This window comes from Rhincodon typus, chromosome 8 (assembly GCF_021869965.1).
Source record: "Rhincodon typus isolate 14 chromosome 8, sRhiTyp1.1, whole genome shotgun sequence".
Lineage (NCBI taxonomy): Eukaryota > Metazoa > Chordata > Chondrichthyes > Orectolobiformes > Rhincodontidae > Rhincodon > Rhincodon typus.
Genome location: NC_063339.1, coordinates 55582334 through 55610292, shown reverse-complemented (window position 1 = coordinate 55610292; position 27959 = coordinate 55582334). Strand labels below are relative to the sequence as shown.

The following is a 27959-nucleotide window of genomic DNA, read 5'->3' as shown; positions in this document are numbered from 1 at the left end:
ATGCTTGGAGTCAACGTAATGTATATGTATTGCAGTTCAGTAATAGACTAAGACTAAGGGTTTTAAATGAAGCCATCTTTGTATATTGATGGTTCTTTTGTTCTAAGGGGGGAGTTGTGATGATGCTGTCACTGTGAAAAGGTTATTTTGTTCTGGGTTATTTTGAAGAGAGGTTGGAAAGGCAGAGGTGTCGAAGTGGCTACAAGATACGGCCTCAGTCAACAATCAGAGGAGCCCTTTAGGTTTTCTTTTAAACAGTCATAACAATGGAAGGGGAGTGGCTAGTTCTCACAGATCAAGCTTTCTAGTTCTTTTTAGTTGGAGCAGTCAAAAGCTATTTGGGTCTCAGAAGAATTGGAATTTCAGTTTAACAATTCCTAGATACCACATTCTCTGAAATCTCCCTTGATGGTATTTCATCATGGATTTGAGAATTGCCTGTAAGAATCTGTGTCTGAATTTACCTTTTTGCCAAGGGGTGTTTAATGGGATGTCACTATATTGGAACAGATAATCAGTAATTGATTCTGTATCTATTACTTGGTTAACTTTTCCAATAGTTAAGTTACTCTAGATTCCGCTTTCTTTTGTTTGTGTTTTAACTACAGTGTTTAAATAAATTGTGTTTTAAATAATGTTGAGTGGTTTGACCAGTTGCATCATATCTGGAACACACACTTCACATCTACCTTTAAAATAAGAAAAAATTAGGGTCTGGGCTAAATATTCTTAAAATATTTTGAGTGGGTCTGGTCTGGTCCATAACACCTTGTAGCTGCGTTCAACATTCTATCATCGATACAAAATCAAGTCAATCAATCTGGTTTAGGAACTAACACTTAGTGAATGCTAGCATCTTTAACTAGATTCTATCAAGTGATCGTGTCACATGTATAAAAAATTTAAAAGGAAAAGGGTCAAATGCAGGCAAATGGGATTAGTTTAGTTTGGGAAAATTTTTCAGCATGGACGAGTTTGACTGTAGGGTTCTGTTTCTGTGCTGTATGACTTTATGACTCCCTGCACTGAATCTTTGTTTCCATCTGAGTTTGTTTTTCTGGGCTCAACTGAGAAGCGTACTTTCAGTCCTGACTCTCCTCCTTTCAAATCATGTCGTGCTAATGTAGTCCATCCAGGTGTTTATTTCAGATTACCTCATGCTTCCTGTGTAATCTTACAAGATTTTCCCATTGTCCTTTCTATATGAGAACAAGGTATTTAACTCTCCCAATATTTCTGTGATGCTCTGGGCGCAAGAGGTGGGTTATGGTCCAGTACATGTCATCCATATTGGAGTTGGAGTTGGAGGAACTGGACATGGGGTAAAATCATCCCAGGAGAAGCTACAAGAAAAAGAACAGGCCTACATCCTGGACTTCAGGGCAGAGGGATGTAGTAATTGGAACGAGGTTGGCCAGGTGTATCTCATTGATTATGGGTACCCTAATTGGGGCTGTTAACTTGGGCCAATCAGGGAGTCCTGGCTTACAAATATAAACAGGAGTCTCAGGAGTCTCCTCACTCTAGAGACTGGCTCTGAGTTAGCATTTGTAAATAAAGAGTGACTTGTGACAGAATACCAGCCTCTGTGCAGTTATTCCAGTGAGCCAGTAAGTTGCCAGGAGCTTGAGAGAGTAGAATGGCAGATTTATTTTTCCTTAATGGGATGATGGTGTTGCTGGCTAGGCAGCATTTATTGCCCATCCCTAATTGCCCAGAGTGCAGATCAGAGACAACCACATTGCTGTGGGTCTGGAGTCACATGCATGCCATACCAGGTAAGGATGGCAGTTTCCTTCCCTAAAGGACATTAGTGAACCAGTCAGGTTTTTTCCTGCCAATTGAAAATTGATTCATGGTCATCATTAGATTCGTATTCCAGATTTTTTAAAAATTGAATTCAAATTCCATCGTCTGCTGTGGCGGATTCAGACCCGGGTCCCCAGAACATTATCTGGGACTCTGGATTAACAGTCCAGCGATAATACCACTAGGCCATCACCTCCCTGGCATATGCTAGATGAAAGGATACAGGTAGCAAATAAATAGGTGAGGAGCAGAGTGCATGACGTATCAGAGAGGGAATGTGGCAAGTGAAATGATTTGTGAGTGATTAATGGTCAGCTCTATGGTTAGTCAGGATTGAGAACAAGTTTTAATAGAGTCAGAGTCAAAGAGATATACAGAAAAAAAAGAGAGAAAATATAAATAGGTGACCAAAAGGCAGGGAAAAAAAAGCAGGAGGGCGGTGCAGGTGTCCCCTGCTGTCATCTCCCTCCAAAACAGGTATAATGTTTTGTATACTGTTGGGGGAGATGGCTCACCAGGGGAAGGCAGCAGTAGCCAGGTTCATGACACAGTGGCTGGCTCTGCTGTACAGAAGGGTGGGAAGAAGAGTGGAAGGGCTATAGTCATAGGGGATTCGATTGTAAGGGGAGTAGATAAGCGGTTCTGTGGTCGAAAACAAGACTCCCGAATGGTATGCTGCCTCCCAGGTGCACAGGTCAGGGATGTCTCAGATCGACTGCAGAACATTCTGAAGGCGGAAGGTGAACAGCCAGCTGTCCTGGTGCATATGGGTACCAATGATACAGGTAATAAACGGGATGAGGTCCTAGAAGCAGAATGTAGGGAATTAGGAGCCAAGTTTTAAAAAGTAGGACCTCAGAGGTAGTAATCTCAGGATTGCTACCAGTGCCATGTGCTAGTCAGTAGAAATGAAAGAATAGGCAGGATAAATGAGTGGCTTGAGAGATGGTGCAGGAGGGAGGGGTTCAGATATTTGGGACTTTGGGACATTGGGACCGGTTCTGGGGGAGGTGAGACTATTACAAATCGGATGGTCTACACCTGGGCAGGACTGGAACCAATGTCCTCGGGGCTGATTTTGCTAACGCTGCTGGGGAGGGTTTAAACTAATGTGGCAGGGTGATGGGAACCAAATGAGGAGGTTAGTGGACAGTAAGGAGGTAGGAACTAAAGCCTGAAGGGAACTAGATAATGAAGTCAGTGTGACAACAGGGAAGAGTAGGCAGAGAGCAGATGATGAACACAAAGGGACAGGTGGTCTGAGGTGCATTTGTTTTAATGCGAGAAGTGTAGTAGGTAAGGCAGATGAACTTAGGGCTTGGATTGGTACCTGGGAGTATGATGTTATTGCTATTACTGAGACTTGGTTGAGGGAAGGGCAAGATTGGTAACTAAATATCCCAGGATATAGATGCTTCAGGCGGAATAGAGAGGGAGGTAAAAGGGGTGGAGGAGTTGCATTACTGGTCAAAGAGGATATCACAGCTGTGCTGAAGGAGGGCACTATGGAGGACTCGAGCAGTGAGGCAATATGGGCAGAGCTCAGAAATAGAAAGGGTGCGGTAACAATGTTGGGGCTGTACTACAGGCCTCCCAATAGCGAGCGTGAGATAGAGGTACAAATATGTAGACAGATTATGGAAAGATGTAGGAGCAACAGGGTGGTGGTGATGGGAGATTTTAATTTTCCCAACGTTGACTGGGATTCACTTAGTGTTAGGGGTTTAGATGGAGCAGAATTTGTAAGGAGCATCCAGGAGGGTTTTCTAGAGCAGTATGTAAATAGTCCAACTCGGGAAGGGGCCATACTGGACCTGGTGTTGGGGAATGAGCCCGGCCAGGTGGTTGAAGTTTCAGTAGGGGATTACTTTGGGAATAGTGATCACAATTCCGTAAGTTTTAGAATACTCATGGACAAAGACGAGAGTGGTCCTAAAGGAAGAGTGCTGAACTGGGGGAAGGCCGTCTATAGCAAAATTCGGCAGGAGCTGGGGCATGTGGATTGGGAGCAGCGATTTGAGGGTAAATCCACATTTGATATGTAGGATGCTTTTAAAGAGGGGTTGATTAGAGTGCAGGACAGACATGTCCCTGTGAAAATGAGGGATAGAAAGGGCAAGATTAGGGAACCATGGATGACAGCTGGAATTGTGAGACTAGCAAAGAGGGAAAAGGAAGCATACATAAGGTCTAGGTGACTGAAACCAGACGAAGCTTTGGAAGAATGTTGGGAAGTTAGGACCAATCTGAAACGAGGAATTAAGAGGGCTAAAAGGGGTCATGAAATATCTTTAGCAAACAGGGTTAAGGAAAATCCCAAAGCCTTTTATTCGTACATAAGGAGCAAGAGGGTAACTAGAGAAAGGGTTGGCCCACTCGAGAACAAAGGAGGGAAGTTATGCGAGGAGTCAGAGAAAATGAGTGAGATTCTTAATGAGTACTTTGCGTCGGTATTCACTGAGGAGAGGGACATGATGGATGTTGAGGTTAGAGAAAGATGTTTGATTACTCTCGGTCAAGTCAGCACAAGGAGGGGGGTTGGGAAGTGTTGGGTATTCTAAAAAGCATTAGGGTGGACAAGTCCCCAGGTCCGGATAGGATCTATCCTAGGTTAATGAGGGAAGCGAGAGAGGACATAGCTGGGGCCCTAACAGATATCTTTGCAGCATCCTTGAGCACGGGTGAGGTCCCGGAGGACTGAAGAATTGCTAATGTTGTCCCCTTGTTTAAAAAGGGTAGCAAGGATAATCCAGGAAATTATAGACCGGTGACCCTGACGTCAGTGTTGGGAAAGCTGCTGGAGAAGATGCTGAGGGACAGGATCTATTTACATTTGGAAGAAAATGGTCTTATTCGTGATAGACAGCATGGTTTTGTGCAGGGAAGATCAGGTCTTACCAACTTGATAGAATTCTTTGAGGAAATTTCAAAGTTGATAGATGAGGGAAGGGCTGTAGATGTCATATACATGGACTTCAGTAAGGCGTTTGATAAGGTTCCTCATGGTAAGCTGATGGAGAAAGTGAAGTTGCATGGGGTCCAGGGTGTACTAGCTAGATGGATAGAGAACTAGCTGGGCAAAGGAGACAGAGTTGTAGTGGAAGGGAGTTTCTCAAAATGGAGAACTGTGACCAGTGGTGTTCCACGGGGATCCGTGTTGGGACCACTGTTGTTTGTGATATACATAAATGATCTGGAGGAAGGTATAGATGGTCTGATTAGCAAGTTTGCAGATGACACTAAGATTGGTGGAGTAGCAGATAGTGAAGGGGACTGTCGGAGAATGCAACAGAATATAGATAGATTCGAGAGTCGGGCGGAGAAATGGCAGATGGAGTTCAATGCAGGCAAATGCGAGGTGATGCATTTTGGAAGATCCAATTCAAGAGCGAACTATAAGGTAAATGGAAAAGCCCTGGGGAAAATTGATGCACAGAGAGATCTGGGTGTTCAGGTCCATTGTCCCCTGAAGGTGGCAACGCAGGTCAATAGAGTGGTCAAGAAGGCATACGGCATGCTTTCATTCATCGGACGGGGTATTGAGTACAAGAGTTGGCAGGTCATTTTACAGTTGTATAGGACTTTGGTTCGACCACATTTGGAATACCGTGTACAGTTCTGGTGACCACATTACCAAAAGGATGTGGATGCTTTGGAGAGGGTGCAGAGGAGGTTCACCAGGATGTTGCCTGGTATGGAGGGTGCTAGCTATGAAGAGAGGTTGTGTAAATTAGGATTATTTACATTAGAAAAATGGAGGTTGAGGGGGGGACCTGATTGAGGTCTACAAAATCATGAGAGGTATAGACAGGGTGGATAGCAAGAAGCTTTTTTTCCAGAGTGGGGGACTCAATTATTAGGGGTCACGACTTCAAGATGAAAGGGGAAATGTTTAAGGGAGATATGCGTGGAAAGTTCTTTACGCAGAGTGTGGTGGGTGCCTGGAACGCGTTGCCAGCAGAGGTGGTAGAGGCGGGCACGATAGCGTCATTTAAGATGTATCTAGAAAGATACATGAATGGGCAGGGAGCAGAGGGATACAGATCCTTGGAAAATAGGCGACAGGTTTAGATAGAGGATCTGGATCGATGCAGGCTTGGAGGGCCGAAGGGCCTCTTCCTGTGCTGTAATTTTCTTTGCTGTTTGTTCTTTGTTCTTTGAATCTCAGGGATTCTCCTCACTCTAGAGCCTGGCTCTGAGCTAGCAGGTCAACATTCATGTACTGTGCACGTATAAATGAAGGGTGACTTGGTGACCGGATCCTGGCTTCCTTGGAGTTATTACATCGATGATTTGTCTTTTTCATTCAAAAACTTCTCCCTAATCAACTTTTATCAACTTCAGGACCATAATCTCCTGACGAGTAAAGTAAAAGTCTGATCTTCAGTTTTGTGCTTAGGTCTTCAGTGTTTTCTTCTTTCTTTTCTTAGAAGTAACTACTGAAGTGTTAGATTGATACTGGGTGGTTTAGTTTGCTCTGTTTCGGTTATGAAAACAATGTACCAGTAAGTAAAATGCAAAGGGTAGGGAGTCTCATGTAATTAATTTGTAAATTAAATCGAAATGTGATAGTGGTGTCAGAACAGGTGATGTGTTGCTGTTGCAACATGTCAAAGTTGCTGGACAAAAATGTATTCCAGAGTGAAAACATCTATAGTAAGTAGTTGCAGCTCAATGAACTTTGCATCTGAGTTCAGGAACTGGAATATCAACTGCAGACATTGTGCCACGTTAGGGAAGGGAAAGATACCTGAACACTTTTCTCCGGAGGGCCGTTGCATCCTTCAGATTAGGTAATTCAAAATTGGTCTGTGATCAAGGACAGGAGGGTGTGACTGCAAGTCAGGCAGGTGTGAGGACCCGTGGCTCCTGCAATTGTCCAACAGCTTTGGCTCTTGCAAGCAGTGCGAATGAGGGTGGGGACTGCAGGAAGGATGAACAGTGTGGGAATACATTGTGGGAAAGTGTGAGGTTATGCACTTTGGTAGGAAGACCGTGGAAAATTTGGAAATCTGAAGCACAAGGGGACTTAGAAGTCCTAGTTCAGGATTCTCTTAAGGTTAACATGCAGGTTCAGATGGGAGTTAGGAAGGCAGATGCAACATTAACATTCATTTGGAGATTACTAGAATAAAAGAGCAGTGGTGTACTACCGAAGATGTATAAGGCTCTGGTCGAACTGCTTTTGAACTACTGTCTCCACTTGACCCAAAGGGACCCTCAGGGTGAAGGGATAGTCCTTTAGAACTGAGATGAGGAATTTCTTCAGCTGGAGGGTGGTGAATTGTGGAACTCATTGCCACAGAACGCGTGGAGGCCAAGTCATTGAGTGTCTCTAACACAGAAGTAATATCTTGTTTGTTAAGGTTATTAAGGGTTACAGGGCGAAGGCAGGGGAATGGGGATTGACAAACACGTTGAATGGCAGGACAGACTCAATGGGCTGAATGGCTAATTCTACTCCTATAACATATGGCCTTATGAGCAAATTGACCATGCCACCTTGGTACAGGGAGCCCTTCAAGAGGGGGAAGGGAATAGAAATGTTTTTATGGTAGTGAACAACATAATTGGAGAGATAGATATGTTCTCTGCAGCTGATATTGGGAGTACGAAGGTTGTGTTGCTTCTTGGTGTAGGTGATTGAGCATCTCTCTCCTCAGGCTGAAGAAAAACTTGGAGAGGGAGTGGAATGATCCAGTAGTCAGTTGGGAGGGTTTAGAGGGGAAATGCATGCTTACAAAGTAAGAGGATATTGCAGAATTATAGCGCTGTTTTTTGGATTAATAAGAGATGATTATGAAGCAGAAGATGTAGAATTCGTATGGATGGAGGTAAAAATAAAAAAGGAAAGAATTCACTCGTAGGAATTGCCATATGGTGGGCAGAGAGAATAAATTGGGAAATAATAAGGGCACTTGACAAAGGCAGTACATTAATCATGGGTGATTTTAATCTTATCATGTAGATTAGAATAGCCAGATTGGCACAGAAAGCCATGAGGAAGAATTTATAGTGTATTTGGAGCAGTTTCTTGGAATAATACATTGTGGATCCAAAAACAGTAAATGCTGAAGAAACTCAGCAGGTCTGGGAGCATCTGTGGAGAGAAAAATAAAGTTAACATTTTGAGTTCAGTGACCATGAAGGTACTGCCAGATCTGGTGAGTTTCTCAAGCACTTTCTATTTTTGTTTCAGATTTCCTTTATCTACAGTTCCTTGTTTTATTACGCTGTGGACCCAACCAGGGATCAGGCCATTTGGATGTGTAATGAGACAGGTTTAAGAAATTATCTCAGAATAACAGACACCCATGGAAACAGTGACCATAACGTGGTAGAATTTAGTATTTGGTTTAAAAGGGAGGAACCCACATCAGAAATAATTCTGATAAGGGAGGGACAATGGCAGATGTTGAAGAAAATGGTTAATGGCTCACAGCAAAGTCAGATTCCAGTGAGGAGGAACGATCTTAAGGGAATAAAACCTGATTAGCCAGGGGAGTTAAGGATAGCATCAGGGTGAAAGAAAAAAAAACATAGAGTGGTAAAGATTGGTGGTAAACCAGAGTATTTGGGAACATTTTAAAAATTAACGAAAGAAAACCAAACAAAATATTAAGGGGGAGAAAATAAACTTTGAATATAAACTTGCAAGGAATATCAAGACAGATGATAAGAGCTTCTTTACATATATAGAACACAACAACAGAAGCCAAAGTGAACATCAGCACATTCATAAAAGAGGCTGCCGAAGTAATAACGGGGAACCAGGAAATGGCAGAGGAATTGAATAAATATTTTGCATCAGTCTTCACAATAGAAAACAATAATATTCCAAAATTACTATATATTCAAGGGGCAGAAGGAGGAGAGGAAATTAATGTCGTAACTCACTGGAGAAAAAGTGCTTGGAAACTAATGGGACAAAAAACCTTTAGGTCCTCAATGCCTAATGGACTGCATCCTAAGATACGAAAGGAAGTTGTAACAGAGATAGTCATAGTAATCTTGCAGGAATCTTTAGATTCTGGTAAAGTCCCAGATGATTTTAAAACAGCCAATGCAATACATTTATTTAAGAAAGGAAGGAGGTTAAAAAAACAGGTAACTACAGGTCAGTTAACTTAGTGTCTGTTATTGAGAAAATGTTAGGGTCTATTATAATGGAGGTAATAATAGAGCATTTTGAAATTCACAGTATGATCAAGCAGAATTAACATGGCTCTATGAAGAGGAAATCATGCCTGACAAATTTATTGCTATTCTTTGAGTATGTAACAAGCAGGATAGGTAAAGGGTAAAGATAGGAACCAGTGAATGTAATATGTTTGGATTTTCAGATGGTGTTTAATAAGGTGTCTCACACTAGGCTTTTAATAAAATAAGAGCTCATGGTGCTGGAGGTAGTATATTAGCATAAATGGAGGTTTGGTTAACAAATAGAAAACAGAGTTGGGATCAGGATTTGGGGGTATGCATTTTCAGGATAGCAATCTGTAGCTAGTGGTGTGCCACAGTGATCAATGTTGGAACACAATGATCACTGCTGGGGCCGCAATTATTTACATATATAGTAATGCCCTGGATGAATGCACTATAGCCAAGTTTGCAGATGACACCAAAATAGATAGGAAGACAAGTGGTGAGGATGATACACAATCTGAAAAGGCATATATACAGGATGAGTGGCCAAAAACCTGGCAGATGGAACATAATATGGGGAAATGTATCCTTCTCAGAATTCCATTTTTAATATAACGTGACTATGGAACTCCTTCAGCCTCAGCTTTAGTGAATATTATCTGTGCTGTATGCTTCCCGAGCCTCCGTTAATGAAGACATGTCAAATTTTTTGAATTATCCTTATTCTTAAACCTTTGCCTATGTATGTCCATCATTAACTCATCCATCACTGCTAACTTACAGCCAATATGATCGTCTTCACTGCGTCATGATCCTGAGAAATTTCCTCTGAATATAAAACATAAATCTCCTGTACTTTACCTGTGACCTTATTCTATATATGCTGTGTCCAGTCGTATTTTGTCCAATTAATTTGCCGAACTATTTTCTCAAATTACATGAAGAATGCCTTTATCTCCTTTCCCTCAAATTTTAGACTTCAAATTACATCTTAGATTTTTCTCATCACGGTATTTGATGTCTCCTTTCTCAACTGCACCATTTTAACCTTATATTCATATTCTCTCACTTTCTCTTTTCTTCGCAATTCTAACTTTCATTTTCCACTTCAATTTCCTTATCTTTTTCTGCCTTTTCATTGTCTTTTTCTGTCATCTCTAGTTTCTTAATTCTCTCTGCATGCTAAAAATGCTCCAATTGTAACTGAATACCACCTGGTTCTGACAATTCATTACCCAAAGTACTTGGCTTCCTTTGTATTTCCTCTGTGCTAGTACCTCAGTTATCTATGCCTTTTCGGCTGTGTCAGGCAATGCTACTTCTTGTGATCCAACATATTAACTAATCTCAGTTTAGAAATTTCTTTTAAGACTGCTAGTGACAACTCTGCAACCTGCAGGAAATCCTTTGCTGTTTCCATTGCCATGTACTAAATGCAGTGCAGAATCTCGTGTTTTCCTTAACTTGTTTTATTTCCAAATACCATACTGAAATCCTTGTTGCCTCTGTTTCCAATCGAATCAAATCAATCTAGTCCCAGACAAGCTTCCAAACTTTGTTATGACTCACTGGGGTAGTGCACTAGAAATCGAGCTCCCCTACTCTCAGAATCATCAAAAATAATAATGATTTTTAGAAAGTATGCAAAGTTCTGTGGTGGGTGAGGTGGACTGATTCAGAGGTGGGGAATGTTGGACATCAGGATGGGCTGCTGTTGGGCCCTGGAGATATCAGATCAGGGTCTGGGGGTTGTAAGACACGTAGGGCAGTTGTATTTGTGGTGTGAGAGGTAAGTATGGGTCATTTTTACACTTTAACATTTCCTGAGCAACTATCCAACTTCAATTAGTCAGACTCATCCAAAGTCTATAATTTAAAGGGACGCTTTTGGAGGGTTCCAGCATGGTGGAATTGCGCACAGGAATGTTTGGTTTCCTGTGCAATTCCTTTGGGGTGAGCTATAATGGGGATTCCACAAGATTTCTATGTGCCACTCCAACCCACACTGGAATAACGACTGTCTGGCCAGTGGAAGATCTGCACGATACTTCTCAAAGATAAAATACAAGATTGAACTCCTTTGATGAGACAGTTTTAAGACGATGAGTTGTTTCAAAAGTAAATAAGAAGTCTGAAGCAGAACAAGTTTATGCTCTATTTGTATTCAGCGCATCTTATTGTGAATGACGTGATTAATGCCAGAATATTAAAGACGGGTACACAAAACTTTTTGACATGTTCTAAAAGCTTTGATTACTTCAATTTGAGAATAAATAAAATTCTTGAACATGCAAGATTTAACAGGAGAATGTGCAGAAAAACCATGGACAAATCATTCATGACCTCTATCGATAAATCAAAATCTGTGACTCTGGAGCTTTGAATCAAAATTCAAAAGAGAGAGGTTTGTGCCAGAATTCTTAATAAAGCTTTGGCAGATTTCTTATAATGACCTTGCTAAATAGAAATTCCAAAGAAGATTTACCTTTGTAGAAAGCCAGTAAAATTGTGTTGGAAGCAGAAAACAGAAGGACTGACAAACAGATCCTGAGTGAGATCATCCATATTTCAAGAAGTCAACAGAGTCCATTCACTTTGTAAGGTGTGAATATTTCAGAAGAATGAGACACAACCTTATTGAGACACATAGGATTCTTAAAGGGCTTGACAGGGTAAATAATATTTCCCTCATGGGAGGGTCAAGGATCGGAGGGCATAGTCTCCAAATTAAAGGGTGTCAATTTGAGATGGAGATGAAGAAGAATTTCTTTTTTCAGAAGATTCTGAGTCTTTGGAACTTCTTGCTGCAGAAAGCTGTGGGGGCACAGTCCTTGTGTATATTTAAAGCTGAGATAAGTAAGTGATGAAGGCAATGGTAAGATTTGTGGCAGAATCGCTGGTAGTACACACATGCAGTGAGGCCCAACATTGCGAGCAATTTGCTGCATCTTTTATGCATTTGCCAAGGTGTTTCTCGCTTGGCAGAACTAAGTTGCCAATTAAGGGAGATTTATAGATGGTTGAATGCCTTATTATTAATACCCAACTTTCTACCATACTAAACATGATGAAAAGGCTAGAAGTTGAGCATTCTCAATGTGGAAGTCAAACCGGGTATGACATAATCATGAAAAGACTAAATGCCAAGGCAAGTCAATTACTTTAATGGCTCTGTCCAAAGCTGCAGCAAAATAGTCAATTTTCTGGGACCTACTGCTCCATTTTTCAATAATTCTATTTTAAGAGTATTATTCCAACAAACTGTGTCTTTGAAGATAATGCTGTTACCTTGTAACACAACGATTAAATCAGTAGACAGGAGTCTACAGAAGGTTCACCAACATCTCAGGGAACTCCATTGGCACTGGCCACAATGCTCCCTATGTCCATGGACATTTACATCTGGCATGTGCCTCTGAGACCCCTCCATGGCTGAGTCATCTACAGTATTTTACGGTAATGTTTCTTCATGCAAAGGTGTCATTGTAATGTTGCAGCAAGGAAAGGTTATGCGCAGGGATAGGAACCTAGCACAGGGATAGGAAAATGCGGCATGTCAGGGCTGTTCTCTTGCTCTCTTAGTGCTCACTCACTTTGAGCCAAAATGGATTTTCACAGCATCACTTCCTTTCCTTCCCTTGCCTTGTCTACTTGTACCTTTTCTTTAGCCAGAGATACCAGGCTCACAGTATTGCTGTGCTGTTTTTTATGTCAACGAAAAGTTCATAGTCAGTCCTGATTGTCAGCAGTCTTCAGTCAAGACAAAGGAAAGTAGCATTCAGTCATTAAGTCAAGGGCAGCCTCCAAAACCAGTCCAGGGAATTCCACCAGCTTAAGTGCACCATCTCTCTGATATGGTAATTGTGAACAATCTCTGCTACTGTATCCAGCTCCAGACATGGCTCATGCTCTATCACGCTCACCATTGTCTGTAACATCTTCCCTCAAGCAGTCCAGGGGCTTGAATGTTGTAAGCCAGCCATGTCAAATAGTAAGATTCAGGATGTTCTCTTTATAAGAGTTGATGAGCCGAATATTGGGCAGCCCACCTTCTGTCTTGACTCTTTCTGCTCAGTTGTGGGCTGTTTTCCTCCTGAAATGAGGGAGGGCAGGGAAGAGATAGAGAGAGAGGGTGAGAGAGAAATATAAAGGACGATGGAAGTGGTCAGCACAGTTTTTAGTTTTGGTGCAAGGGGCATCTGAGTAGCCAGTGCAGAGGGCATGCAGAGTTAGTAGTGTTGGGGATTAAGGTGGGTGACAATGAGTGAGGGAAGATGTTGCAGGCAACAATGAGTGTGGTAGAGCATGAGCCTTGTTTGGAGGTGGTTACAGTAGCAGAGATAGGTCACAATTTCCTACCGGAGAGAAGATGGTGGCACTCAAATTGGGTGGAGTATGAAGATCCTTGAAATTCTTCCTACATTGCTGAGCATTCCACCAGATGGCTGAGACTGTACTGAGCTGGGTGGCAACATTGGACCAAGCCGGCATGGTTTAGCATTGTAGCCTCCCCTCCCGGTCTGAGAAGATGAGGAAATCCCACCGTTGTCGCACTGTTTTCCCTAGAACCTCCAGATCCCTGCCCTTAAACTGTGGCACCAGTATTCCTTTCTCTGTCATGTACAAGACAAATGCCAGGAACTTTACAGCAGCTTAACGCTACCATTGCCTGCCCAGGTATACAACAGTCTTCTAAATATGGTACTGAAGCAGGAAACAGATTTTTTTTGGAAACAAAAATCAGTCATTATTTTGTTCATGATTAATCGACTGCATTGTAAGGTTTTTGTCCTGTAGCTCCACTTATTTGATAATCTGAAACAACGATGAGACAGAGTACAGAGTACAGGGTACTACTTAGTGACATGGTGTAAAGATAGCAATCTCTCCCTCAATGTCAGCCAAACGAAGGAGCTGGTCATCAACTTTGGGAATCAGAATGGAGGGCATGCCCCTGCCTGTATCAATGGTGCTGAGATGAGGGTGGTCAAGGGCTTCAAGTTCCTAGGGGTAAATATCACCAACGATCTGTCCTGGTCCATCCATATCGACGCTGCAGATAAGAAAGCGTTTTAGAAGCCTAAGGAAATTTGGCATGCCCACAATGACTCTTACCGATTTTTATAGGTGCACCATAGAAAGCATCCTGTTTGGATGTATCACAACTTGGTATGGCAACTGCTCGGCCCAAGACCGCAAGAAATTAGAGAGAGTTGTGAATGCAGTCCAGTACATCATGAAAACCAGCCTTCCTTTGATTGACTCTGTCTATACTTCTCGTTGCTTCAGGAAAGCAGCCAACATAATCAAAGGTCCCTCCACCTCATCATACTCACTTCTAATCTTTTCCACCGAGCAGAAGATACAAAAGTTTGAAAACACATACCAACAGCTTTAAGAATAGTTCTTGCCCACTGTTACCAGACTAGTGAATATATTAGAGTTGATCATTCGCTGTACCTTCTCTGTAGTAGTAACATTACATTAGGTATTCTGTTCTATTACCCTGATGTACTTATGCAAGGTATAATTTGTCTGGGTAGCAGGCAATACAATACTTTTTACTGTGTCTCGGTGCATGTGACAATAATAAATCAAATCAAATCAAAAACTCATCCTGGGATATCTTAGCCGCGATTGTTTCTTCTGAGAATGGTGTGTGGTAGAATGAGGTTAGAATAAGATGAGGGGATGTCATAAGGGTAGAAACTTAATAAGCTGAGTTTGCCAAGACCCATTATGCCTTGCAGTGAGAACCCCTCTACGAAACTCAGCAAAACTAACACCTAGCCAAAGAAACATAAGATTCAACCCATAAAGTTAACATTTCCACTAAAATTTATTTGCTTAATGATGAGCATAAAATCTTCCATGAACCATATCAATCTGGCAGAATGTTGGAATGGAATTGTTTGTTTTCTTTTCCTCAAAAAAGTATTTGTTGATTAATTTAGAGGGTTGCAGCCTCTTACAATTATAACAATACAGCCAAACATGGATTTGATGCTAAACATCACCTCAGTAACCTGGAAATCTGAAACAAATCTGAAAACAGAGATTGTTAGAGAAACTCAGCAGGTCTCACGGCATCTATGGAGAGAAAGCAGAGTTAATTTTTTGGGTCCAGTGACCTAAACATTTCTCCAGCAATTTTTGTTTTACATGATAAACCATTTGGTAGTTTCATTAGTGTAATCTATAAAGTTTTTATTTGTAAATGAAGTGTTCCTTGTTGTAAATAAAAACTTTTAAATCCTGGCTCATGCAAATGCATCTAAAAAGTGTTTGAAGAAGCTCACTGAACTAGCATGACCTTGCTTTTTTTTTAAATCAGCCTGCTGAGAGATGTTATTACACACCTCTGGAGCAGGGGGAACTTGAATCCAGACTTTCACAGCCCAGAGGTAGGGACACAACCATTGTGCCTCAAGAGCCCACAACTTTACGTATTATATTTTTTAATTTAACTTATTTTTCTAATCAACATGTTTAGAAATGTTACTACACCAACTCTGGAGCAGGTGAGAAATGATCCCAGGCCTCTAGGTCCAGGGATAGGGACATTTCAACTGTGCCACAAGAGGGCCCGGATCTTGCATGTTAATTTTTTGTTGTCACCGTTTTTTCTTAAGCAACCTCGACAGAGATGTTATTACACACCTCTAGAGCGGGTCGAACTGGAACCCAGGCCTCTTAGTCCAGGGGTAGGGACACTACCACTGTGCCACAAGTGGGTGTCCTTGCATATTAGACCATGGCCCTGAATCTGTTTCAGGTTAAATTAATTTTCAACCATTGTAGTTTATTGTATTGTAGTTCACCTGATCTTCTTGCATTGGTTCGATTGATTCTGCCTAATTGTACTGGAATCTAGGAATTAAACTAACGGAACTTCCCTTATAGCAAATGGATTTTGGGTAAGTTAGGACTAATTAGCGCAGTACTACCACAAAATTATTAGGTCACATAAAATATTCCTTTTGGCACTGATTACACATTAGATATGCATGAAAAGTTGCCCTTTTGCAGTTTTTAAAATTCAGATCATAATGAAAACCTCTATAGCATTCAGCATCTTTGCTGTATGCCCAAATAACATCTTAAAACCCCTTCACCCATCAACTTTATTCTTGCTGGCATGCATTGATTAAAGGACACCATTACCCAGCATAAATTCTACCCCTTTAATAGGTAAGCTCAGAAATTTCCAAGAGTAGCAACTCTGCTTACTAAATCACATCATAGCTTAACTTTGTTAAGCTTAACTTCTCATAAACCATGAGAACAGGTTCATAAATCCCATGAATGCCACACTTTAATACATTGTCTTTCTTCCAATCATCTGGAACACAAATTTTATCACCATACCAACTCAACTGCTCCAGTTTCTTTCACATTATTAATCTGTTTATTTGTTTTGCTGGTGGAAGAAGGGAATACTTCATCCTTAGAGACAAAATCTCTATAATCTACAATGGACTGACTCCATTTAGCTGTATACAAGGTAAAATCTCCTTGACTTCTGGGTCAGTGGGCTGAAGAGTGGCAGATTTGGGTCAATGGGCTGAGTGGCAGATGGAGTTTAATTTGGATAAATGCAAGGTAATACATTTTGGTAATACAAGCAAGGACAGGACGTATGCAATCAGTGGTAGGGCCCTGGGTATTGTGGTAGTATAGAGATACCTAGGGATTTGGGTACATGATTTTTTGAAATTTGCATCACAGGTAGACAGAGTGGTTTAGAAGGTGTTTAGCACACTTGTCTTCATTGCTTAGACCTTTGAGTATAAGAGTTGGGATGTCATGTTAAGGTTGTACAGAATGTCGGTGAGGCCTCTTGTGGAGTACTGTTTGCAATTCTGGTCACCCTGTTATAGGAAGAATATTATTAATCTGAAGAGGATTCAGAAAAGATTTCTCAGGATGTTGCCTGCATGGAAGAGTTTGAGATAGAAAAATAGACTGGAAAGGTTGGGACTTTTCTTACTGGATTGTAGGGGTTGAGGGATGACCTTATTGAGGTTTATACATCATGAGGGGCATAGATAAGATGAATGACAAGGGTTTTTTCCCCGAGGTGGGGAGATTTCAAAAGTAGAGGGCTTATTTTTAAGGTGAGAGAGAAAGATTTAGAAAGGGCATGAGGGACAACTTTTTTAACGCAGACAGTGGTTCGTGTATGGAGTGAACTGCCAGGAAAAATGGTAGAGGCAGGTACAGTTACAACAATTAAAAGACATTTAGAGAAAAACATTTTGTCAGATACATCAGGGACATTTAAGTAACTCTTGGATAGGCACATGGATGATAGTAAAAATGTAGGGTATGCAGGGTAGTTTGGTCTTAGAGTAGGATAATAGGTCGGCACAACATCGTGGGCTGAAGAGCCTGTACTGTGCTGTGCTGTTCTATATTCTATAAGCTCATGATTAGGAAAGGTTTGGATGGATATGGGCCAAATGCAGGCAAGTGGGACTAGTTTAGTTTGGGCACATGGTCAGTGTGGACTGTTTGGACCAAAGAGTTTCCATGCTGTATGACTGTGTGACTCTTTGACTCTATGACAGTGAAATGGTACGTTCTTAAAGCAATGGCTTAATTTAAAGATTTCAAGTGAAATCCCAATTTTGGGGTCATTAGCCTGCTGCCCTTGAATTGAATAAGCCTTTACAATTCAAATACTGCCCAAGGGCTCTTGTGGCATAGTAGTCGTGTCACTACCTCTGAATCAGGAGATGCAGCCAGACTTGTTGAGCTTTTCCAGCAATTTCTATTTTTGCCTCTGAATCAGGAGGCCTGGATTCATGTACGACCTGCTCCCTCTGTACAGCTGGATTAGACACTATCTATAAATTACTTCATATAGTTGCCTTGCTGGAAAATTATCAGAAAACTTGCAGCATCTTGCACTAGTAAGCAAAGAAGCGTTAATTAACTCAACTCTAGTTCGGTGCTTGTGAAATTCTTGGTCATTGCCCCAGCTGAGGTGACAGAAACAGCGAACAGGGTCCTGAATATTTCTGGGACTGACCATGTTATCATGCACCTTTGTTTAAAATAAAATTCTGTCTAAAATCTGTTTGGCGCTGTAGCAAATTCCCTACCTCTGAACAGGAGGCTAGGTTCAAGTCCGATTTGCTCCAGAGATGTGCAATAACAACTCTGAACAGGTTAATTAATACTTTCTAAATTTCTGGTCAGGGTGTTGAGGTGCAATGGTAGTGGCCCTACCCTTGAGCCAGGAGGCCCGGGGTCAAGTCCCACATGCACCAGAGGTGTGTAAAAACATCTCTGAATAGGTTGTTTAAAAAAAAAATCATTAAAAATCCAGTGTGGGACATGGTGTGTTTAATCAAGCTGAAACCTACAGAGAGGACAAAGAGAATGAATGGTGTGATATAGGACCCTTGCATAAGAAACCATTTATGAATGTGGTTATATCTGATTGCAAAGCCAGAGGCAGAAATCTGTTTAGAGTGATTTAAACACAGTATTGGGAGACTGGTGTGCGCATTTGGGTGTTCAAGGACTTTAGAGATGAGGCAACAGTTTTCAAGGACAGGCTGGATGATTTGAGAAGAGAAAGTTGTGATTGTGATTTGTTTGAAAGACAGGTAAGCAGTGCTTGTAAAAGGGAAACAAGTTAGAATAGCCTTTATTCTAAAATGGTAGACTTTATTGCCATGTGCACTCGAATGAGTGCAGTGATAAGTTTGTAACCTCACCTCTTGGCGGCATCTTAGATACAGGATTCCTAGGTACAGATACATTAGATGTTGTCACAGAATTGAAATAGTAGGAAAAAAGACTAGCATGAGAATACAGAGTTTAGAAGTCCAGAATGAGAATAAAAAGTCTCTTTAAAGTACTCAAGTTATAGTCCTTTTCAACTGAGTCTGTGCCTGCGCCTGCTGGGCTTCAGAACATGAGGCTTCCCCTCTGTCATGGACTTGCCTCCCAGACTCACCCCCAGCCAGCCCACGCTTGCTCTGCTCCCGCTCTGGGCTCTGGCCGTGACATGGCTCCTAGCTTGGCCTGTGCTCGCTCTGCTTCACTCTCAGGGACTTGGCCTGCGCTCGGTCTGCTGCCCGCTCCAGGCTCTCGCCTATGACTCACTTCCGCGACTCAGCCCGTGCTTGCTCTGCTCCCTGTTCTGGGGCTCTGCCTGCACTTACTCCACTCCCTGCTCTGGGATTTGGCCCCCTCTTGCTCTGCTCCCCAGCTCCGGGACTCAATCCGCACTTACTCTGCTGATTTACTATTTCATTGTGCTTGGGAAGCGGGAAAGAAAATGAGTTTTTAAAAGAATGGGATTACAAGCGCCAGCTTTTTGTGTTAATGATAAGATGAGCTAGGAGAGGTGTTGAGACACCAATGAATGAAGTAAAAAAGAGCCATAGGTTCAGGCTTGAGCTAGACTCCGGTCTACTGATTTAATCGTTGTGTTACAAAGTAACAGCATTATCTTCAAAGACACGGTTTGTTGGAATAATACTCTTAAAATAGAATTATTGAAAAATTTAGCAGTTGGTCCCAGAAAATTGACTATTTTGCTGCAGCTTTGGACAGAGCCATTAAAGTAATTGACTTGCCTTGGCATTTAGTCTTTTCATGATTATGTCATTCATTGCTTCAGGAGAGCGAGCGCTAATCTAAAATGACATGTGTGTTCTGTAGAGGTATTCTTCTATTGATGAAAACATTTATGCTATACTTAAGTAATGATTTACAGGAGTGTCAGCCACTTTAGTTGTTGGTTTTTTGTTCTCATAAGTACAAATGGAGAATGATTGGCTGAAATTGAAATTTTGAATGTAAGATCCAGATGTTGTTTTGCCTTTATAGTGTTATAACTTATCATTTAAACAACAGGATACCTTTTTTAGTTTGTAGCCACTAGAATGGTCTCTTGAAGATGAATACCATCAAAATAACCACTGGTGCAACTCTTTATATTGTCAAATTGTTTAACTACAATGAAGAATGAAGGTCAAAAATCATTTCATTTCAACCAAATTTAACTTGAGTACAAGAAAAAAATTACATTTTGCCCTTGTGCCATAGTGAGCCACCCAACATGCATTCTAAAGGATAAACATAAAACCATGATATAGGAACAGAATTAGGCCATTCAACCCATCAAATCTACACCACCATTCAATCATGGCTGATGTTTCTTAACCTCATTCTCCTGCCTTCTCTCCATAACCCTTGATCCCCTGACTAATCAAGAACCTATCTATCACCGTCTTAAATACATTCAATGGCTTGACCTCTACAGCCTTCTGTGACAGTGAATTCTACAGATTCATCACTCTCTGGATGAAGAAATTCCTCCTCATCTCAGTTCTTAAAGGGTTGACCCTTCATTCTGAGCCTGTGCCTTTGGGTCCTAGTCTCTCCTACTGTTGGAAAAACCTCTTCACGCCCACTCTATCCAGGCCTCTCATTCTATATTCTACAAGTTTCAGCCAGATCCCCCTTCACCTTCTAAACTCCATCAAATACACATCCAGAGTCTTCAATAGCTCTTCCTAATGACAAGTCCTTCATCTCAGGATCATTTTTGTGAATTTCCTCTGACCCCTCCAAGCCCAGAACATTGTTCCTTAGATATGGGGCCCAAAACTGCTCACAATATTCCAAATGCTGGGTGACCGAAACCTTATACAGCCTCAGTAATACATCTCTGCTCTTGTGTTCTAGCAGTCTTGAAATGAGTGTGAACATTGCATTTGCCTCCTGACTGTCAACTGAACCTGCATGTTAATTTTAAGAGAATACTCAACTAGGACTTCTAATGCTGTTGTCCTTCAGATTTCTAAAGCCTTGTTTATACATCAAAGCTGTTCGTGTATTTTGCTCATGCATTATTAGAACAATCTACAACAGGAGATTGACACTTTAATGTGAATCAAAAGTCATAACATTTAGAGTTTCATAGTATAGAACATGACTATATCTGAATAAAAAAGACATTTTGTCAAAGCTTTTCATCTCGCCTTCATCAGGTCAATTTGTAAGACCACCAACTGAAGGGCAAAATTATCGTTTATTGAGGAGATTGATAGAGGAGATTACTGATTGGTTGGCAAGCAGAGTCCAATTGGTAAAGGCATTGCCATGGAAAATGCATAAAGTAATGATGATTGACAGTTAACTGCCAGATCTTGTTTAAACAAATTGGTGAATATTACTTTCTGTTGTTACTGCGTCATAGCAGCATGAAACAGCTGGCTTCAGCTGTTTCTCAAACTTTGGAGATGCCTTTTCTGAGGGACTAGGCACTTTTAAAAACCAAGAGTAACTGCTCTGGGGTAGTAGGAACTGCAGAAGCTGGAGAATCTGAGATAACAAGGTATAGAGCTGGATGAACACAGCAGGCCAAGCAGCATCAGAGGAGCAGGAAGGCTGACATTTCGGGCCTAGACCCTTCTTCAGAAATCTGAATTCAGATTTCTGAAGAAGGGTCTAGGCCCAAAACGTCAGCCTTCCCTTGGCCTGCTGTGTTGATTCAGCTCTACACCTTGTTATCTCAGTAACTGCTCTGGGGCCTTTTATCAGTTTGCATAATATACAGCGAGAAATGATCTGATCTAGATTGCCATTATATTACAGGAAAGCTTTGATGCACTCTATTTCAGCATCAAATTTGCATGGTGAACAAACATTAAAGAGTAGGTTGGCTGGAAGTTCTCTAGTACTGTCGACTGTGAACCCAGTTTCACTGTTCGATATATACATTGGGATTTCTACAGTTCCAGGTGCTATAAGATTGGTTTGATTTGGAACCTGACAAATACAGCCTGAGCTAAATGCAAACCTATCCTGTGAAATAGTGGCTGCTCTGATCAGCTCATTTCTCTCTACATCATACAATTCATGAAAGGCCCTTAAGGTATTGACACTTGGTCCTGAAAAGGCACTGAAAGGAGATCAGTTGGAATTTTCCAATTGGAATCTCATTTCTCAAAACAATGTGGGCAGAAATGCAGCAGCAGGTAGATACACTCCCTCCCCAGCCCACCCACAACTAGTTGATTGCATTTGCAGTCAAAGGCTACCCTATTGCTGGATTCTCCCCTGTATTGATGACCTGGCTTTGGAATCTGTTTCTTATTTGCATTTTTTAAAACTTGTCCAACTCCATGTTGAAGTGCCCTTCTGGCTGCTTCCTTTACAGCTGGAAAACATCTGATTGGCCCTTGAGCTTTGAAATTCTACCCACCACCTTTAATATGACAAGGAACCTATCTTCAGGCTAATTCAGGGCTATCGTCATTAAAATTTCGATTTAGTGACTGTTTTCCATTGCGAGCATATTCAAGACCTGGAAAATTACCAGCTGTTGTTTTCTATACTCAAAGCGTACTTTAAGGCACTGATATCTATTCCAGTTATTTAAAGATTTTGTTTAGTCTGCTAATATTAATATCTTTATGTTCCATTTATTGTATGATTGGAAACATTGATAAAAGATGCATATTATCAATTCTGAAAAAATTTAAGGAAATTATATTGAGTCAAAAAATATGTGCAGCATGTAGCTTATTGTTGGTATATTTCAGGAGGAAAATTACTGAAAAGGACACTAATTTGTGGTCTGGAGTCAAACCAAGTGACTTTAGAACATTGACAATCTAAAATTGTTTTAGTCTTAAAGCCAATGCAGCTATTTATCCTTAACAGTGTAAATTATTTTAACAGAATAGGGTTCTTTTTCTGTTTGCCATATATTCATTCATGTTTTGTAGTGGATGAAAGGCAAACAGATTGGTGGTCATCTAAGCTGAAGGTTGTCCTGTTATTTCATTTTTGTTTTAGGTGTTAGCATTAGAACAGGAGGATAAGTCTGAAACTAAGATAGATTGGAGGAAGGAAACTTGTGGAAGTTAGAAGGGTCCAGATCCGAAACATCAGCTTTCCTGCTCCTCTGATGCTGCTTGGCCTGCTATGTTCATCCAGCTCTACACCTTGTTATGGCAAATTTTCCATCAGTCAGGCAGCTGGTTGGTTGCCAGTGAGCTTTCAAAGACTCGAGCTGAGAAAGCGTCAGACATCAAAAGCCACTGGTAAATCAGATGCCTGCAGCTCCAGACCTTAGCGGTGCTGCAGAGGAGGTTGTGATGGCTGCTAGGTACAACTTCATGAAGAGAGAGGTTTTATTTTAAGCAGGTCGCACAGATTATGGGTCAAGGAGAGAGGGGTTGAAAAGAATTGGGGAGGGGTATCGCTCAATGGCTATCGCCACCATTCCCTACATACAGTCCCGTGATCTTGAACCAATAAATGCAGATTGAGGAACCCCTTCCGCTACATCTGACAGTTTGACTGCATTTTTTAATCATCTGTCAGGTAGTCTGATTCTTTCCTGTCCTGTCTGGAGCTGAAATAGTTGCAGCCCTGGCAGGAGTCGGTCTTTAATTGGTCACGAATTGACTACCTAAGGAACTCAATTAGCAAAGTGGCAGCAAGGTGCAGCTTGGGCCAGAACTTAATATTGATGGAGGTAGAAAAGTGGCAGGCTTTTGGTTCACCACTGTCCTGCCTGATGGGGTTCTCCCTTCTCCAGGTTCACTGCCTCCAACACCAGACATTTCTGCCCTCTATTACAAATATCAAGTTTTTTAGTTTGGTATGTTTGAGATTACCTGTTTAATTTAAGATAAAATGAAGTAGTGAAGGGAGTCCTGTGATCTGTTCTGAATCCAGCTTCACAACATGCTTGGGTAGTCTGTTTGCTACAGGGACAATGAGGTCCAGATTGACTGACTGGGAAAAAGGTGCAAGATGTTCATATCTGTAAATAATGACAATTATGGGTGTGCTAATGTTGGGAGACTGTTGGGCCTGAATATCTGCTACTTAGGGAAATAATGTGACTTAGCACCCCCATCTTGGCTTAAAGGGTTCTTTTAGACCTATCTTTTTACTTTGGGGGGTGGGAAAGCATGAGCTGGATAGAATCGGGCCTGCCAAACCTGGAAGCAGATAATTCATAGTTATGGGGCAGGTGTGCATGGAGATGGGCTGTTTGAAACGCCTGCACTCTGTTGTTTGGAATTTTATCCCAGTTGTTTTTTTAGAAGCTGTTAGACTCTCTGGCCCTCAACGTTCTCAAGACTTCACCCACAATGTGCTCCTCATGGCACCCACCTACCTTCATGGCCCATCCATACCAATGGATAAAATGGAGGGAATATGACGTTGGGGTCTACAAGGTAACAACTTATTATTTCTACCCAGATGCTAGACCCTTGTGATTCAAGTTGCTGTGAAGATGGGCTTTGAGAGGGTAAGTATGCACAGCAACCTATTGTAGAATCAGATCATAGATTTCTTGAAATATCCCAGAACTTCATAGATTGGTCAGCCTTCAGAAAAGTCTGAGAAAAAGGGCAAGCACAATAGAGGCAATCAACCTCTGTTGTTTATTTCACTGAATGCGGATGTGAGTTTGTGCTCTTACTGAAGAGACCAAGTTTGTGAGGATTCTAATAAGTCAGGAAGGTTTACCTCAAAGGAGTATAACCCTTCATCAGTGTAACCCTTAATCTGAAGGTGAGTTTGGTGATTAGAAGTTAAAATGTTATCTGGTTGAGAAAGGAAGCAAGTCATTGGAAGCTGAAAATTGTTTTGGACTGGTTCTTGAAGAATGAAGTATCCACTTCAAGGTCAGAATAAGAGATAATCATGGAGAAAAGAGTTATTAGATGTTTTAAATGTTAAGTGTGGGATTTATTGTGCCATTTAGAATTCAAGTTCCTTACTGGATAGTATTTAGACAATTATGCTTTTTGATTGTTTCTTTACAGAAAATTCTTAAATACCTTTTGATCTTTCAAGGCTAATACAGGAAATTCAAACTGGGACGGCCATGGGCTAGTGGTGTTTTCACTAGGCTATCAATCCAGAGATCCAGAAATGTTCTCGAGACCTGGGTTTGAATCTTGCTGTGTCAGATAGTGGAATTTGAATTCAATATACATCTGGAAATTTTAATAAATGACCATGAAACCATTGCTGTTTCTCAAGAACAACCCATCTCATTCACTAATGTTCTTTAGGGAAGGAGACTGCCATCCTTACCAGGTCAGGCTGACATGAAACTCCAGACCCACAGCAATGTGGTTGACTCTTAACTGGGGTTAGGGATGGGCAGTAAATGCTAGGAGATAGCAAGAACTGCAGATGCCGGAGTCAGAGTCAATACAGAGTGGAGCTGGAGGAACACAGCAGGTCAGGCAGTATCAGAGGAGCAGGAAAGTCAATGTTTTGGGTTTTCACCATTCATCAGGACTAGGGAGGGGTAAGGGAGCTTGGAAATAAATGGGAGGGTGGGGCTGGGGGAAGGTAGGTATGATTTTGATAGGTGGATACAGGTAGGGGGTAGTGGAAATTGGTCAGTGGGAAGGGTGGGGTGGATATGTGAGAAAGAAGATGGACAGGTAGTGTCAGGTCAAGGAGGCAGGGATGAGAGGGAGAGCTGGACATGGGATGGGGCCGGGGGGTGAGGAGATTTTGAAAGTGGTGAATTCTATGTTAAGGCCATTGGGCTGTAAGCTCACGAGGCGCAATAAGAGGTGTTGTTCCTCCAGTTTGCATGTGGCGTCATTGTGACATTGCAGGAGGCCCAGGATGAACATATTACCAAGGGAGTGGGAGAGGAGTTAAAATGGTTGGCAACCTGAAGGTGCTGTTGATTATAGTGTGCAGAGCGCAGATTCTCCGCGATGTAGTATCCATTGCTTCCAATGTGGTCTCTTCTACCTCAGGGAGGCCAAGCGCAGACTCAGTGACCAATTCACAGAGCATCTGCACTCTGATATAATTAATAGTACCTTTTCTATAGCAGGATGATCAGAACTGCACACGGTACTCCACATAACCTCATCCTGCACAACCTCATCATAACGTTCCAATTCCTATACTCAAAGATCTGAACAATGAAGGCAAGCATGCTAAATGCCTTCTTAAGTGAAGTTGTTGACTTGCTCGCCGAGTTGGCTTGTTTTCGTTCAGACGTTTCATTATCAGTGAGGCCTCCGATGAAGTGATGTTGTTCTACTCCGCTTGGAATTTATACTGTCTGGCCTGTTATGCTGAGTTGTGTCATTTCCGGTTCTGTGGGTTTGTATGTTGGGTCCAGTTCTGTATGTTTGTTGATTGCATTATGGGTTGAGAACCATACCTCTAGGAATTCCTGTGTGAGTCTATGTTTGAGCTACTATGGTTACATTGTCCCAGTTAAACTGTTCGCTATGAACAGATATCCCCGCAACTTCATCTGCAGGTGCCTACTAAATAGACAACACCAAGAGGACACAGTACGCCCTAACACACTAGCCACACTGCCCTACATCAAGAACACATCAGAACTGACAATGAGAGATAGTAGGAACTGCCGATGCTGGAGAACCTGAGATAACAAGGTGTAGAGCTGGATGAACACAGCAGGCCAGGTAGCATCAGAGGAGAGGGAAAGCTGACGTTTCGGGTCTGGACCCTTCTTCAGAGTAAGGGCTGACAACGAGACTCCTAAGACCACTAGGAATCATGGTAGCGCACAAGCCCACAGCCACAAACCACAAGACAAATGCTCACAAGGATTAAAGACCCCATTCCCAAAACATTCAGAACCAACATAGTTTACAAACTACCATGAAATGACTGCCAGAAACATTACATCGTACTGACAGGAAGGAAACTAGCCATCAGAATACATGAACATCAGCTAGCAGCAAAACGACACGATGAACTTTCCCTAATATTGGTACACTTGGACAATGAAGGCTATCAGTTTACCTGGGACAACGTAACCATAGTAGTCCAAACCAAACATAGACGCACACAGGAATTCCTAGAGGCATGGTTCCCAACACATTATGCAATCATCAAACACATAGAATTGGACCCCATATACAAGCCCATACAGAACAGAGCCAGAAATGACAACTCAGCATAACAGACTGGACAGTATAAATTCTATTGATTGATGATGTAACCTAGCGTGGTGACGAAACGTCTGAACAAGAATAAGCCAGCTCGGCGAGCAAGTGAACAACCTCACCCACAATCCAAGCTACAAATCTTTGCAAAAACCTTAAGTCTTCTTAAGCGCCCAGTCTATTGTATTTTTATCTAGTTTTCTTGTAATTATAGCATTTTTCATAGCGACATTCTTTTTATTTGATTCTTTTCCCAACAACACAAGAAGAAAATTATGAAATTAAGTCTTCAGAAGTCCATAATGAACATAAGTATGTTGCAATAATATGACACTACATACCCCTGCGATTCTCCTGTACAAACCCTTAAACAGCTGTTAAAGACTTTTCTTTTCATGAGGGCTGGGTAGGTTAATTGTGAAGTGCAGCTAGCTGTAATGCACCTAGAATGGAATCTTTTACTGTCTACCATCTTTATTGTGGAGATGCTGGTGTTGGACAGGGGTGGACATAGTCCAACAGACTTTTTTGAAATCACAAGCTTTCTGAGCACTGCTCCTTGGTCAGGTGAAGCAGTGCTCTGAAAGCTTTTGATTTCAAACAAACCTATTGGACTATAACCTGGTGTCGTGTGATTTCTGACTTTTATCATCTTATACCCAGTCTTTGAATTCCTGACTATCCTGAGTGACCAATTGTAAACCTTGTAATAAGCTCCTTCCCTTTTACTCGGCAAAATTGGATGTTTCTACCTAACAACTCTTGTAACTAACTGTTCCAAAACTATTATACTGTCTTACTGAGTATAAAAAAAAGAGATCCAAATGGAGGAATTTATCGCAATGTATGAATTATTTTGTGACACATACAATGAAAATCCTCATGCTATGGGGTTAAAATTGAATCAGAGATAGTAGGAACTGCAGATGCTGGAGAATCCGAGACAACAAGGTGCACGGCTGGATGAACACAGCAGGCCAAGCAGCATCATAGGAGCAGAGAGGCTGACGTTTCGGGCCTAGACCCTTCATCAGAAAAGCTTTTCTGATGAAG

At 41.6% G+C, this 27959-nt stretch overlaps 1 protein-coding gene across 1 annotated transcript in view; it reads left to right on the top strand.

Annotated features, from left to right (window-relative positions):
* Positions 1-27959, top strand: part of LOC109927256 (neuronal PAS domain-containing protein 3) — a 1144266-nt gene that overhangs the window by 283064 nt on the left and 833243 nt on the right. The gene's annotated exons all lie outside the window — the stretch shown is intronic.